Raw genomic sequence first — 16,263 nt, 5'->3', positions numbered from 1 at the left:
TTAATAATTATATTACAGTATTATAATCATATTACTATTATTATTATTAATTTATTTCATAACTTTTTATATCTTTTCATATTTATTTATAGATATCCGACGGATTGGAAGATTTGGACATGGAGGACTTTGAAATGGATTTATTAAAATTAACAAATTCCGGCGCCGCTACTTCTGGCGCCGCTACTTTTGCCACCGCTGCTCCTGCCGCTGCTGCTCCTGGCGCCGCTGCTTCTGAAGTCGTTGCACCTGAAGCCGCTGTCCACTGCGCCGCTGCTCCCGGCGCTGCTATCCCCTGCGCTGCTGCGCCCGGCGCCGCTATCCCTTACGCCACTACTCCCCGCACTGCTGTTCCCGGCGCCGTTGCTTCCGGCGCCGTTGCTCTCGGCACCGCTATTCCTTGCGCTGCTGCTCCTGGCACCGCTACTCACCGCACCGCTGCTCCCGGCACCGTTGCTCCCGGCGCCGCTGCTCCCAGCGCCGCTATTCCAATCAACGGGTTTGCCGGAACAAATTCGCGTAAGTTTTAAATTTTGTTTTCTAATTTTGTTTACTGATTTATATTAAAAAATGTAGCAAAGGGGGAGTATACATATACAGGAGAAAGAGGGGAATCGGTGATAGATTACGTGGTGAGAGAGGATAGAGTAAAAAAAAAGATAAAGAGAATGGAGGTGGGAGATAACATAGAATCGGACCATCACTCATTGATTGTAACGTTGGAAAGAAGGGGAGGTGCTGAAAAGGGAAAAAGGAGGGAGGGAAAAGGAATAAGAAAAAAGGGAAGATGGACAAAGAGGGGAGGAGAAAGAATAAGAGAGGAAATAGAATGGGGAGAGGGGTGGAAAGAGGGGATAGAAGAGGAGCTAGAAGAAAAAATAGGAAGGATAGAAGAGGAATTGAGAAAAGGAAAAAAAGAGAGTGGAGAAGGAAAAAGAAAGGGTGTGTTGTGTGTCTCGGGTGAGACACAAGGGGTCGCGCCAAATTAGGATGAGGATCCGGGGCGTCGGGACTTATTTCGGGTTGTTGAAGAAAATAAACGTCACTTTTTATTATTAAAACTTTTATTCAAATAAACCGCTTGTCTTTTATTTATTTTACCACTGTTACACTTGTGAGTATATCGGGTTAACGGCACTGTTTCACTATAACTTTGCGTATCGTTCGCGATTGCGAAGGGATGTTATATATTGCACGCGGCTAGCGAGGTCGTTTAACTAACGACGCGAGAGTAACTTTACGACTGCGCGGCGCGTCTCCTGCTTCGCTTTTATAATATTGCTTTTTGGGATTTCCTCGATCGGAAGGGGTGCCTGGCAACAGGCCCCCTCGGTCAAGGACCCAAGTGCAAGCGAAGTAGATTAAAAGTTCTGCTTTGCTTGCGCGTTGAGCAATTTCGGTTCCGCGTATATCTCGCATCGTATGCGTTTTTACGCGGTCAGTGTCCGTCGTCAAACGGATGTAACGCAAGAAGTTATTTCTTAATAATTATATCTTTGAGGAATATAACAGGTGGTGGGATGAGGAATGTGAGGAGAAGAGGAAAGAAGTGAGGAAAAAGTTAAGAGAATAGAGGAAAAAAGGAGGAGGAGGAGAAGAATACAGAAAAGCAAGGGCGGAATATAAGCTAATGTGTAAAGGAAAAAGAAAGGAGGAGAGGATAAGATGGTACAAGGAGGCGATAGAGGCAAGAACGGAAAGAGAGGTATGGAAAATCATAAACAGGGAAAAGAAAAAAAGAGAGGGGGTGAATGAGGAGATAAAGGCGGGGGAGTGGAAGGAATACTTCATGGACTTATTGGGAGGGATAGAGGTTAAAGTAGTAAGAGAAGGAAAAAAAAAGGGAGAGGGATGAGGAGCAGGAGATGAGCAGGGGGGAAGTAAAGAGGATATTGGAAAAACTGAAGAAAGGAAAAGCAGCGGGGGAGGATGGGATACCGAGTGAGGTATAGAAATACGGAGGGGAGAGAGTAGAGGAGTGGGTATGGGAAATGTGCAACAGAGTCTGGAGAGAGAAGGGATGGCCGGAGAGGTGGAAAGAGAGGATAATAGTACCACTGTTAAAAAAGGGAACGGGGAATAGGGTGGAAAATTACAGAGGGGTGACGTTGATGCCAACGTTATATTAGGAAACGCGGTAGTGTCTCCGGCCATGTTCAAACCCTAAAAGACCTTAAAAGACATTACAAGTCTCCTTATCCTGCACCATCAAAGTCCATTTTTTGGGGGTGTAGAACTACTAAAATATAAAAAATTTTGAATTGCACGTAATATAACCTGAAAGGCGGCATCGCCACGAGTAATTTGAGCCAAGAAGGAATAAAATCGGTCAAGCCGTTCTGGAGATACAAGCGGTCAAAAAGTGACGTTTTTCATGAAAAATGAAATAACGTCGTCTTCTTCTTCTTCTTCTTCTTCTCTGTCCGCGTCCGCTGACGTCATCAGGATTATATATATATATAAATCTCTTCTCACCTTTCACTCACACCTCCCTCAACTTCCACCCACCCCTTTCCCTCCCACATCCCGTCCCCCCGCCCCCACCCCCACCCTCAATCCCACCCCTCTTTCGCCCTAACTCACCCTCTTTCGTCCTATTTTTTCAGTTTTTTTGTTCTCTCTCACCCTCTGTTGTCCTCTTTCACCCTTTTTCGTCCTTTTTCACCCTCTTTCGTCCTCTTTCGTCCTCTTTCGTCCTCTTTCACCCTCTTTCGTCCTCTTTCACCATCTTTCGCCTCTTTCACCCTCTTTCATTCTCTCTCACCTTCTTTCACCCTCTTTCATTCCCTCTTACCCCCTTTCGTCCTCTTTCACCCTCTTTCGTCCTACCTCACCCCCTTTCGTCCTCTTTCACCCTCTTTCGTCCTCTTTCACCCTCTTTCGTTCTCTTTCACCCTCTTTCGCCCTCTTTCACCCCCTTTCGTCCACTTTCACCCTCTTTCATTCTCTCTCACCCTCTTTCGTCTTCTTTCACCCTCTTTCATTCTCTCTCACCCTCTTTCATTTCCTCTCACTCTCTTTCACCCTGTTTCGTCTTCTTTCACCCTCTTTCGCCCTCTCTCACCCTCTTTCGTCCTCTTTCACTCTCCTTTGTCCTCTTTCACTCTCTTTCATTCTCTCTCACCCTCTTTCGACCTCTTTCACCCTCTTTTGTCCTCTTTCACTCTCCTTTGTCCTCTCTCACTCTCTTTCATTCTCTCTCACCCTCTTTCGTCCTCTTTCGCCCTCTTTCACCCAATTTCGTCCTCTTTCACTCTCTTTCGTCCTTTCTCACCCTCTTTCATTCTGTCTCACCCTATTTTATTCTGTCTCACCCTTTTTCATTTCCTCTCACCCTCTTTTGCCCTTCTTCACCCTCTTTCGTCCTATCTCACCCTCTTTCGTCCTCTCTCACTCTCTCTCACCTTTTTCACCCTCGTACGTCCTTTCTCACCCTCTTTCGTTCTCTTTCACCCTCTTTCGCCTATCTCGTCTTCTCTTACCCTCATTCGTCCTCTCTCACCCTATCTCCAAAAAATCATAAAAATAAAAAGGTCAAGCCATGTTCAAAAGAAGGTCCTCAAAAATTTAAATTTTTCAAAATTTAAACGATCTAATAATAAATTATCACGAAAAGTAACTGATATGTTATTCAAGGTGCCAGTTCAAAGTGAACATACGTAAAGTGTATATTATCTAAATTTAGTAATAATATATTACCATGAAAAGTAACTGATATTTTATTTAAGGTGCAAGTTCACATTGAACATACATACATATAAGTAAAACTGATTACAATTTGATTCTAGAAAATAAGTGCGATATGTTATTCTTAGTGCACAAAATATAATAGTCGTTTATAGAGATTTGATTTGAAATTCATACTAGCCCGTACAATGAAAAATAATTGCTCGTTGTGGCTTATCCAAACATACTTCGTCTTCCGAAGCGTACTTTTATGAAACTGCTTACAAGCAAAGGAAAAAGTTTGAGCAACCACTTATAATGAGACAATCTTCTCCTCACGGAGTAATAAATGTTTTGCCGTTAATAGATAACAATGGTAAAAAGTTAAAAATGTGGCATTGTGATGAGAAGAAATGCCACATAAATGATATTTCCATGGAAAAGTTTGTAAAATTTTTGGAACTGTTTGAAGAAGGTACTTTGAAAAAGATAATGAATGTTAAATTCATAGCGCAGCTAAAAAATTGTTCCGTTTCACGTACGAGTAGCAGATTAGGACATCCTCCGGAATGCTATACAAATCCGAATCTTTGCAAGTCATACATTGCAACGATAAACACTTTATCACCTCATTTTCCTTTCGTGAAGAATATTCGAAGAAATGTTTACAAATTGATCGACAATTATAATAAGTTTTGTCAACTGTTTTCATCTTTGAGATTCATCAATATGGATAAATTAGTTGAAATTTCCAATGATTTTAAGAATAAAGCAAGATTTTATTCAAAAAATGTAACTGATGTTTGTTTGGACGAGGAACAAATTTTCTCGCAAAATTACGAAGCATTTAAAGTCATGAAAAAGCGATTGTTGGATTTACCACGTATCCCTTGCATCTCTTGCGAAAAATTATGCTTGAGAAGAGACGTTTCTAAGCTCGAGAAGTTGAAGAAAACAATAGACGGACCTTTTTGGAAAGATCTGATAGCAAACGTAACAGAACACAGTAATAATACTGAATTCGTTTGTAAGCTTTGTTTGGGTAAATTTCAAAAAGGCGTGTTGCCTTCTACTTGCATTTTGAATAATCTTGCGGTAAAACCATTACCAGATGTTTTGTCAGATTTCAGTGATTACGAAAAAATGTTAATCAAGAGAATGAGCAGCTTATCATATTCGCGCGTCTTCTTCAACACGTGGTCGGCAACCCACGCCGCCGCTATACTTGCGCGTCTTCCTTAACACGCGGTCGACGACCCACGCCACCGCCATATTTGCGCGCTTTACTCGAACACGTGGTCGGCAACCCACGCCGCCGCCATATTTGCACGTCTTCCTTAACACGCGGTCGACGACCCACGCCACCACCATATTTGCACGTTTTCCCTAACACGCGGTCGACGACCCACGCCACCGCCATACTTGCGCGCTTCATTCGAACACGTGGTCGGCAACCCACGCCGCCGCCATATTTGCACGTCTTCCCTAACACGCGGTCGACGACCCACGCCACCGTCATACTCGCGCGGTTTATTCGAACACGTGGTCGACAACCCACGCCGCCGCCATATTTGCACGTCTTCCCTAACACGCGGTCGACGACCCACGCCACCGCCATACTTGCGCGCCTTATTCGAACACGTGGTCGCCAACCCACGCCGCCGCCATATTTGCATGCCTACTTCAACACGCGGTCGACGACCCACGCCACCGCCATACTCGCGCGGTTTATTCGAACACGTGGTCGACAACCCACGCCGCCGCCATATTTGCACGTCTTCCCTAACACGCGGTCGACGACCCACGCCACCGCCATACTTGCGCGCCTTATTCGAACACGTGGTCGCCAACCCACGCCGCCGCCATATTTGCATGCCTACTTCAACACGCGGTCGACGACCCACGCCACCGCCATACTTGTGCGCCTTATTCAAACAAGTGGCCGACAACCCACGCCGCCGCCATATTTGCGCGCCTCCGCACACACACTCATTGCCCTGCGATACGTTTATAGATATTACCAACCGCCCATCATAATTAACGACGACATATATATATATCTGGCTACCCGCATCTATTTTCTATATATCCGCACCGGTGGTCCGCGTATAGCACTTCGAGAGTCAACCGCCAACAGTTACTCGAACCACCCCGCGATGAATAATGTGCCCCCGAATTTCTAACCCTAATCCACGTCTTAGATCCCCATCTTTGTCCTATGCCGAGTGGGTAGCGTCTGCTCGTTGCACCATAGCTATATTCCGTAGACACCTCACTACGCGCACAATCATTTGCGATCGTTGTTTCACTGACTTGGAATCTGTGCAACGGAATTTATACGAGCGCCTAGTACGCCACTATATCACCATAGGAGACGATTCGCGTTTCGAGGAGTGCACCTCCTGCACCCGAGTTTTGGTAGGAACTGTCGCGGTGCGTGACTCTACCTGTGGAGCCTGCCCCGGAGTCTTGAGTAACTTCCTCTCTTACCTTGGCCGTCACGAAGAAACCCCTTATAACGATCCAGAACCGACCTTCGTTATAATTCGAGAATTTCGGGTCTAGATCTCCGTTAAAATTTCCCAGCACCCGCGGTCCTCGGGGATTACGTGGGTAGTTTCGGCGCCCAACGTCCCTTGGATGTAACACATTACTCGAAAATTCGTCTTCCGGCGTCATCTAATGATCTATAAAATGATAAGTTGCAGGAAACAGAATATCGGATTGTCGATGACAAAAGCGACAATGACGAAGTAAATGAGGTGGTTGAGAAATTACCAGCATTGAATTTGTACAATGTACAGGAAAACAAAAATAATAATGATCAAATCGTTTTAAAACGTAGGGCTTTCCTCACACAAATCACTGAAGATTCGGATATTAACGATCAGTATACAATATACCCAATACACGCGAAAAGAATCGATAACGAATCTGCATTGAAGCTTTATCAAATGATGAAAATTGAAGATTTTCCAATGGATAATCGTTATAAATATCTGGATGTCATGTGTTTCCTTGATTTATATCCTGATGGTGTCAATAGACAACGAGAAGATAGAAACTTTGCATTGCCGGAATATTTATTTATTAGAACACGATTGATGTCGAAACATAGTAGATTCAGGTTGAATCTGCAGTATCTGTTTTTCCTTCTCAATGATGCTAACTATCGACAGTTGAAAAGTGGTATCTATTATACGATGATGGTTACTAACTCACGAGAGAGATACACTGCTGGTAGATACTTGAACGAATTGAAAGGTTACGAATTAGAATCGAATTTAATGAGTATTTTTGCAAAATTGATAAATACGGATCAATTTTGGCGACAACCGTCCAATAATGTAAAATGCATGACTTTGCATTACGGTCCAGCGACGTGGTTTTTGACTTTGAGTCCTAGTGAATGGAAATGGTCCGATTTGGGTGAATATTTACGAGATATGAATCCCGATAAAGAGAAGTTAGGCATCAGCGAACTAGTCGCATACGACCCTGTAAGTACTTCTAGATTCATGTGCATAAAATTCAAAGCCATGATTGATTTTATTTGTTCGTCCGATAATCCAATAGGAAAGGTTATTCATTACTTCTGGCGATTGGAATATCAAAGTAGAGGTATTCAGCACATGCATTGTATGATTTGAATAAAAGATGCTCCAGTAATAGAAAAATCGCCGGATGAAGAAGTTGCTACGTTTATTCGAAAATACGTAACGTGTGAAATTCCAGATGAAAATGTTTCGCCAACGTTGTACGATACGGTAATAAGTGATCAGAATCATAAACATAACTCGTATTGCATGCGTACAAAAAAAACGGAAACTAATATATACAGAAAGTGTCGGTTCGATTTTCCTCGGCCGGTTACTGAGAATTTCGTTTTAAGAGACGTTATCACTTCGATAGTCGGTAGAAAAAATTTACGCAGTAAGAGCAGATTGTACGATCTTCCTCGCAAGAAGTCGGAAAGGTTTATAAACGATTATAATCCGGCTATCAAATTAGCCTGGGAGGGAAATAGGGACATACAATTTATTAGAGAAAAATCAGAGTTTTTAAACTCATATTTAACAAAATACACGACAAAGTCGGAAAAATGCAATACAGACTTTGAAGTGATAGATTCGAATAAGTCCTTGGCATCGAAACTGTGGAATTTTGCAATGCGTTCATTTAATAACAGAGAATACGGTGCTTTAGAAGCTGCGGATACACTATTAGGGAATACCTTGTACGGTACGGATAATGATACCATGGTCAAATGGATCGATGTTAATGAGGTGAGAAATAGAAAAGTTAAAACATTTAATGAAATTAAAGCTCTCGATGAAAATTCTACGAATATTTACTGTTCGTCACTCATCGATGATTACTATCCAAATAGACCTCAGGAATTAGAATCATTGAATTTGTACGATTTTGCCAGATTCTGGGAAATTACGAAACAGATGCCAAATAATGACGAAGTCAAGTGTTACAAACTGGCATCGGGTTTATTTAAAAAAAAAACGAAAAAAGGGTTATTTAATTAACCATTATCGATTTAATATAAAAACTGAGCCCGAAAAATACTTTTACTCGCTGCTTCTTCTGTTCAAATTATGGAGAGATTTGAGTGAACTCAAAGGTACATTCGAGACTTACACGGATGCCTTTAAGAATTCAGAGTCTGTTTTAACGAAGGCAATGAAATATCACGAAAGGCTCGAAGAAATACAGAAAGCCTTTGAGAACGTTGCTGAATTAATCGAGAAGCGCGAAAATGATCTGAAAACAGCAGACAGAGACAAATCCGATGACGATGAACTGGATTGTAATCCGATAGAAGCTGACGACGCGATGAAAGATCTGGAAGATTTTGGTAAGATTGACGACCCGATTGATTTATCGCTAATAATGTCGCAATTGAACGAAGACCAGAAAAGAGTCTTTGATGGAGTATGCCAAGTTTTACAAGATAAGAATCAGATTCTGCGACTGTACGTAAGTGGCGAGGGTGAAGTTTACAGGGAAAAGTTTTCTAATTGAAACGATTAAACATTGGATCAGAATAAATTTGGAAAAAACGACTGCCATATCTGCTCCCACGGGTATCGCAGCATTCAATATCGATGGCTTGACAATCCATAGAATGTTTCAACTACCCGTTAGTCATGAATCTACACCAAAATATACGCAATTGTCAGACATGGTCTTGAAAACTTTGAGAGACAAATTAAAGAATGTCGAATTATTTATAATCGATAAAGTATCCATGATTTCAAATGTGACATTTATGTTTATCAATCTACGATTATGTGAAATCTTTAATACGACAGATACAGATGATGGTTTCTTTGGCAGAAAACACATTCTCCTGTTTGGGGACTTGTTGCAGCTTCTTCCTGTAAAAGGACAATTTTTGTTTGTTAAAATGTCTCGATCAGAGATTCAGAAGTATTTAGGTACCATGGGTAGATGTGATTTGTGGAGATTGTTCGAGTACGACGAACTTTTGATTAATATGCGACAAAGATGCGATAATACATATCGTGATATACTTTCTAGAATACGAATAGGTTTAGTAACGGATTCTGACATCAATGTTCTTCAGTCTAGAAAAATCAATTTTAAAGAAAGTAGTTGCGACGAAAGATTGAATGAACTTTGCACTTATATGAATCAATTACCGATTGATACAATTTGTTTATTGCCAACGTGTTATTTGTGCAAAGTTTTGAACACAGCAATGCTCGATAAAATCGACAGCGATGAAATTCTACTAATAGCAGAAGATGATGTCGACTGTGCTCCAGCAATGAAAAAAAAGGTGCATAAAATTTTGGAAGACAAAGATGATAAAGTGTCTGAAACAGCTGGCATTGAAAGAGTAATAGCGATTAAAATTGGCGCTAAAGTGATGATTCGACGAAACATTGACGTAACTTTGGGACTTGTCAATGGAACGATAGGCAATGTAGTTGCAGTTAATCGCTCTGCTGACGGCAATCGTATTGATTCCATCAAAATAGTTATTTCGGATAACAAAGAAATCGCAATAACAAAAGTAGATATTAAATTTGAAGTATTCCACAAATTAATGGTACATCGGAAACAATTTCCATTGTCTCTCAGTTATGGAATAACTATACACAAAAGTCAAGGAATTACATGTAACAATGCAATGATGGATTTAGGAACGACTGTATTCAGTGATGGTCAAGCCTATGTAGGTTTGTCACGAGTAAGTAAATTGGAAGGTCTACATTTGATAAATTTCAATCCAGCATCAGTTAAAGCAAACTCGAGAGCCATTGTAGAATATAATCGACTGAGATCTATATTCAAATCTGAACTGCCACAAATCAATCCGTCCGAGAAAAAGGTTGTGAAAATGTACGATCGTCGATGGGCTATCTCTAATATCATTGATGATGTGCAGAATTATGATTGTGAGGAACCAGAAAGTATAGTTACGTGGAAAATATATGGTCTTTGCAATAACGATGATGTTTCGTGTTACGCTAATGTAATATTACAATGTGCGTTTCATTGCGTACGTATTAGGCAACAAATACTGAAAAATAAAGCATCGAATGCATTGACTGATGCCATCTGCGCGTATGGTGAACGTAAATATTGCAACATTCAAGCGGTTAGATCTGTCGGAAAACGCTTCGAAGAACGAACACAACAAGATGTTTCGGAATTTTTTACGGCTCTAATGTCGACGTATTCCGACATCAATGATGTATTAAAACTCGAATTAAAGCACGTAACATGTTGCTCGAATGTCAAATGTAATTACAATGTAACTAAGCTGGAAAGCAGTAGTTTGTTAATATTACCTATACATTCGACATTAAAAAGCAAAAAAGGTGTCACTCTACAAAGTTTGATTAATGTAGAATTTTCTAAATGTGAAACGATAAACGGCAATTGTAACGAATGTAAGGGTACCGTGTTGAAAAAGAAAACCGTAATCGAATCAACTTTATCCGTCGTAGTAATACAGCTCGATTTATATACTTTTGTATACGGTGCTTCTAAAAAAATTATCAACAATCGGATTACCGCCGTGCCGACGAGTAATATCACGATTAATAAAAAAAAGTACAAGGTAATAAGCGCTATATTTCACGAAGGTGAAGAAATGAATCGTGGTCACTACACGTGTATGTTGAGAGCTGACACAAAATCGGAATGGTATTACTCTAATGATATGGAAGTGTTCAAGAAAAAATGGCCCAAAGGAGCACAAGGGGCATACATATTGTTCTTAGAACAGATTAAATAATGGCGCTGTATAAAGGCTGCCATAAACGCTACATTAAAACATCAACTGTTCTAGTACTGTATAAAAATTGCCGTAAGCGCCAAAATAAAATATCGGCTGCTCTGGCGCTTTATAAAAGCTGCTGTAAGCGCTGCATTAAAACGAGTGCAATAAGTTTCTAATTTGACCTAGGCTTCATGACATTTCAAAAAGTATCATCAAAAAAAAAATTATCAGACAGAAATATGTATGTCGTGTTAAAATCGGAGAGACGAAGAAAAATATATGGTTGCGTTCTCACGAGAATGGGCGATGGAGGGGCCCATTCTTTATTTTCAATATTTATACAAGAATATAAATTTATTCTGTTACAATTGAAATAAATGTGCAATGTATCGTTAAAAGTTATTACAATTATACAAACATTTACATATATGATTAAATAAAATATATATGTATACTATAATATAATTATATATTTTATATATGTACATATATACCATATATATTTCAATTATTTTGAACTGTATTGCATAAATTGTTACTTATACAAAGTTATGTGATAAGAATCGAAAATACATATATTTGTGATACTTGAATTACTAGAAAGCTGCTCTATATATGTGTACTTTAAGAAGTAATTGATATCCTAAAAAAATCATAAAAATGAAAAGGTCAGGCCATGTTCAAAAGAAGGTACTCAAAAATTTAAACCTTTAAAAATTTAAACGATCTAATAATAAATTATCACGAAAAGTAACTAATATGTTATTCAAGGTGCCAGTTCAAAGTGAACATACGTAAAGTGTATATTATCTAAATTTAGTAATAATATATTACCATGAAAAGTAACTGATATGTTATTCAAGGTGCCAGTTCAAAGTGTGAACATACGTAAAGTGTATATTATCTAAATTTAGTAATAATATATTACCATGAAAAGTAACTGTGATATTTTATTCAAGGTGCAAGTTCACATTGAACATACATACATATAAGTAAAACTGATTACAATTTGATTCTAGAAAATAAGTGCGATATGTTATTCTTAGTGCACAAAATATAATAGTCGTTTATAGAGATTTGATTTGAAATTCATACTAGCCCGTACAATGAAAAATAATTGCTCGTAATTCCAGAGTACCAATTTGTTAATGACTCAGAAAAATAACATGGCGGCCTGCTCTCAAAAAACTATGATGTTTTTCGATGTCCATTTAGAAATAATGTCGAAGCTCTTACAGAATAATTACTACAACATTTGAAATACGAAAAGTATTACATTAGAAGAAGATTAGATTAGAATAAGGATTCAACGTATTTTTAAAAGCTCTACACACAACGAAGTGAATATACAAAACTATATACAAATACCTTTTTCTTCTGTGTTTCTGAAGAAAATTGTAAGTCAAATGAAACATTGCTATTCAAAACCTATTCTTCATGATCGCAAGACACTATTTTCTATTTAAAAGACGTCTGCTAAAATTTTAATAAATAGATATTATTTATGATAGAAATGAAGAATTTGTGCTTTACAGTATATGGATAGTACATGGTTATTTCAAACACTGAACCGATGCATACAACAAAACTTTTCTCTGTCTGTTCAATAAATTACTGATAATGTTGAATCCCAATCACATATGCCACCTTGCCTAGGTTAATGATGGTCATTAACGGGAAATTTTACTAAAAAAAGATTGGAGATTTTTAATTTATACAATTTTCACAACTCTTATTTCAATTATTTATTCTATCCATCGAAAGTTTTTTGAGAGCAGGCCGCCATGTTATTCTTCTGAGTCATTAACAAATTGGTACTCTGGAATTACGAGCAATTATTTTTTATTGTACGGGCTAGTATGAATTTCAAATCAAATCTCTATAAACGACTATTATATTTTGTGCACTAAGAATAACATATCGCACTTATTTTCTAGAATCAAATTGTAATCAGTTTTACTTATATGTATGTATGTTCAATGTGAATTTGCACCTTGAATAAAATATCACAGTTACTTTTTATGGTAATATATTATTACTAAATTTAGATAATATACACTTTACGTATGTTCACACTTTGAACTGGCACCTTGAATAACATATCAGTTACTTTTCATGGTAATATATTATTACTAAATTTCGATAATATACACTTTACGTATGTTCACTTTGAACTGGCACCTTGAATAACATATCAGTTACTTTTTGTGATAATTTATTATTAGATCGTTTAAATTTTTAAAGGTTTAAATTTTTGAGTACCTTCTTTTGAACATGGCCTGACCTTTTCATTTTTATGATTTTTTTTGGATAAGGTATATGTGGGGATTCTAACAGAAAGGTTAAAGAAGGAAATAGAGAGAGGGAATATGTTACCGGAGAGTCAAGCAGGTTTTAGGGAGGGAATGGGGGTGATAGATAGTATATATGTGTTAAACTACCTGGTTAATAAAAATGTGAATAAGAAGGGAGGTAAGGTAGTAGCGGCATTCATAGAGCTGAAGGCGGCGTTTGACTCAGTGGATAGAAACGTGTTAATGAAGGCAATGAGAAATAGAGGGATAAGAGAAGGATTGAGAAGTAGGATAGAGGAGGTGTACAGAGAGACGAGGAGCAAGGTAAGAGTGGGGAAGGAGGAGGGAGAAAACTTTTGGACGGCAAGGGGTGTGAGGCAGGGTTGCCCAATGAGCCCACACTTGTTTAATTTACTGATAGCAGATATATAGGAAGTGCTGAGAAAAGGAAGTTGGGGAGGGGTTAAGCTGGGAGGGGAAAAAGTGCACTGCTTGGCATATACAGATGACATGGTACTGTTGGCAGAGGATGAGGAAGGGATGATACATATGTTGGGGAAAATGGAAAATTACATGGATAAAAAAAGGTTAGAGGTCGAATGTGGATGCGGGGCCCACTTCCCCGTTAGAGCTTCGGCTCGTATGTGATAAGGGATGGCGACCCGGAATTCAAACGCCCGGTGGCATGGCACCGTTAGGAGAAGGGACTGCACGGCGCTTTGGCGCTTCCCTTCCCACCATGCTTTGTGGCCTGGCACGCCTGCCGGGTAGGCGGCTTTTGCCATCCGGGGTTTTCCTCCCCTCCGTCCTGAGGGGGGCTTGTTCTGGGGTTTCTCCCGGGGGAAGTTTCTCTCTGGGATCTGGGGGGGTGGGCGTCGGCGACGGGGATCGCATTGGAGGGTGCCGCGCGCGACTACCCGAGGGGCTTTGCCCGGAGGAGTCCATGTCGGTCGGTCTTCGGGGCCCGCTCGTGGAGCGGTTCCCGGGGACAGAGAGGTGCCTCAGGGTGCTGGCTGGGGGTCTCCAGGCTAGGTAGCCTGGGTCCCCGTCCCAGCGTCCCTGGGGTAGGCCGCACCCAGGCCGCTCGGACGTTTCCGAGGCAGGGCTGGGTCGGCGGAGACGGCCACGCGTGGTCACCCGAGGGGCATAGCCCGGAGGGTTTACCCAAGGGGCATTGCCTGGAGGGGACCACGCGGGTCGGCCGTCGGGGCCGCTCGGACATTTCCGAGGCGGGGCTCGACGGCGAGAGGGAGGTCGCAGGGTGCTGGTTGGAGAGCGTGCTCTTGTCCCAGCGTCCCTGTGACTTGCCATCCTCGGGCCACTCGGACGTTTCCGAATCCGGGCCGAGGATGGCGGAGAAGGCGTGTCGCGGTTACCCAAGGGGCATAGCCCGGAGGGTGCCGCGGCCGCCTGCCGCCGGGGCCGCTCGGACGTTTCCGAGGCAGGGCCCGGCAGCGAGAGAGGTTATCCCCGGTCGGTCGGGACCGTTTCCCCTTCCAAACCGATCGACCGGAGAGGCGCACACCCCCTCGTCAAAGGCCTTAGGCGAGGGGTAACACGGTAGGCTGGTCGCCACGGCGTGTAGGGCAGGGCCGGGGAGCGGCGACCCTGCTCAAAGCGTCCGTGGGGCCCCCTGGGTGGCGCCACCCCCAGCAGTGCCCGCGCTGTCGGAGGCGCGGGACCCCTGAAAAACCCGTGTGCGGCGTCAAAACCCCACACGGGGGAGTAAGGGGCTGGAGCCGGGCCAGGGGGGGTCTTTATCCCCTCTGGTTTCGGCATAGGTGGGCTCCCGGTGAGTACACCGGGCCTGACCGGCGGAGTGTGCCGGTCATGTTTCGGGCACTTCGTCGGTCGGAGGGAGATACGCCGGCCCACTGAGCCGTTGGGGGGAATGGGATTTATTCAAAATGACAGACTCTAACAATACAAACCCAAAAAACCTACGAAGGAGTGGAGCTAAAAGAGAGGGCGATGGATCTCAGGTCCACCTAAATGCAGGTTCCTTCAAAGAACTGGAGGAATACCTATGGAAAGGCGAGCAACTTCAACAAGTCACAATATCCATACCGAGATGTGACTCGGATGGAAGTAATAGGTCGGATCGCTCAACATTGAGCCAAAGAGGTAGGAGAAACCCTACTAGAACAGCGAGGACAGCAGCAGACATTGCCCGTGAAAGCAAGAAGATCGCACGGAGTGCGCTATATAACACAAGAAAGGGAATCCCAGGAATGAAAACAGAGGGGGAGACTGGCGACGAAACGGAGGCGGATATCGTCAGCCTAACAAGCGAAAGTGAAAACGTAACCGAGGAACCCGGGAAAGCAAACATTCTCCACAAGAGCTTTTTTCCCGCTCTGCCCGGTACAGTGCATAATGCACAGGAGGATGGAACGGAAGTAACGGCCGACAATCCCATTGTAATAACGGGGATAATCAAAAAGGAGAAGAGAGGAAGACCTCCGCATGACTTCGTTAAAAATGAGGAGAGGAAGGCAGCGATTCAGATCAAAACCTTGGAGGCGGAGAGACAAAAAGAGTTAGAAATATTAAGTCCTTTGTACAAATCGGCAGAAGGGAAATCTCTCGATAAATTCAGAGAGTTGATTTACCATAAAAGGGAGGAGTTCAGCGATAGATCCTCAATTAATATCGAGACAGAAATTGCTGAACATATGGAATCGATCTACAAGATAGCGGTCAGTTCCAAAAACCTGAAGGGGGGATACACGAAAGAGCTACAGGTGTCAGCCGCGGCAATGGGCGCGGCAGTCACTGAACTGGCTTTTCGAGCCGGCCAAAAAGAGGGTGGAAAAAGAGATTCCGAGTTCGCCGAAATCAAAACAAGATTGGCGAACTTGGAAATAGAATACAGCAGGCTCAAAAGAGAGAACGAAGAGCTAAGGAAAAGGAAGGCAAGATATAGAAAAGAGAAACCTACAATTTCTCGGGGAGATGCCTTCCGGGGAGAAGCATCGGAGACACCTCTGCCTTCCGAGACATCCGAAGTGGAGGAGGAGGACAGGCCAAGGAGTC

This window comes from Nylanderia fulva, unplaced genomic scaffold (assembly GCF_048542155.1).
Source record: "Nylanderia fulva isolate GAGA-0341 unplaced genomic scaffold, ASM4854215v1 Scaffold114, whole genome shotgun sequence".
Classification (NCBI taxonomy): Eukaryota; Metazoa; Arthropoda; class Insecta; order Hymenoptera; family Formicidae; genus Nylanderia; species Nylanderia fulva.
Note: the sequence above shows the minus strand (reverse complement) of the source record.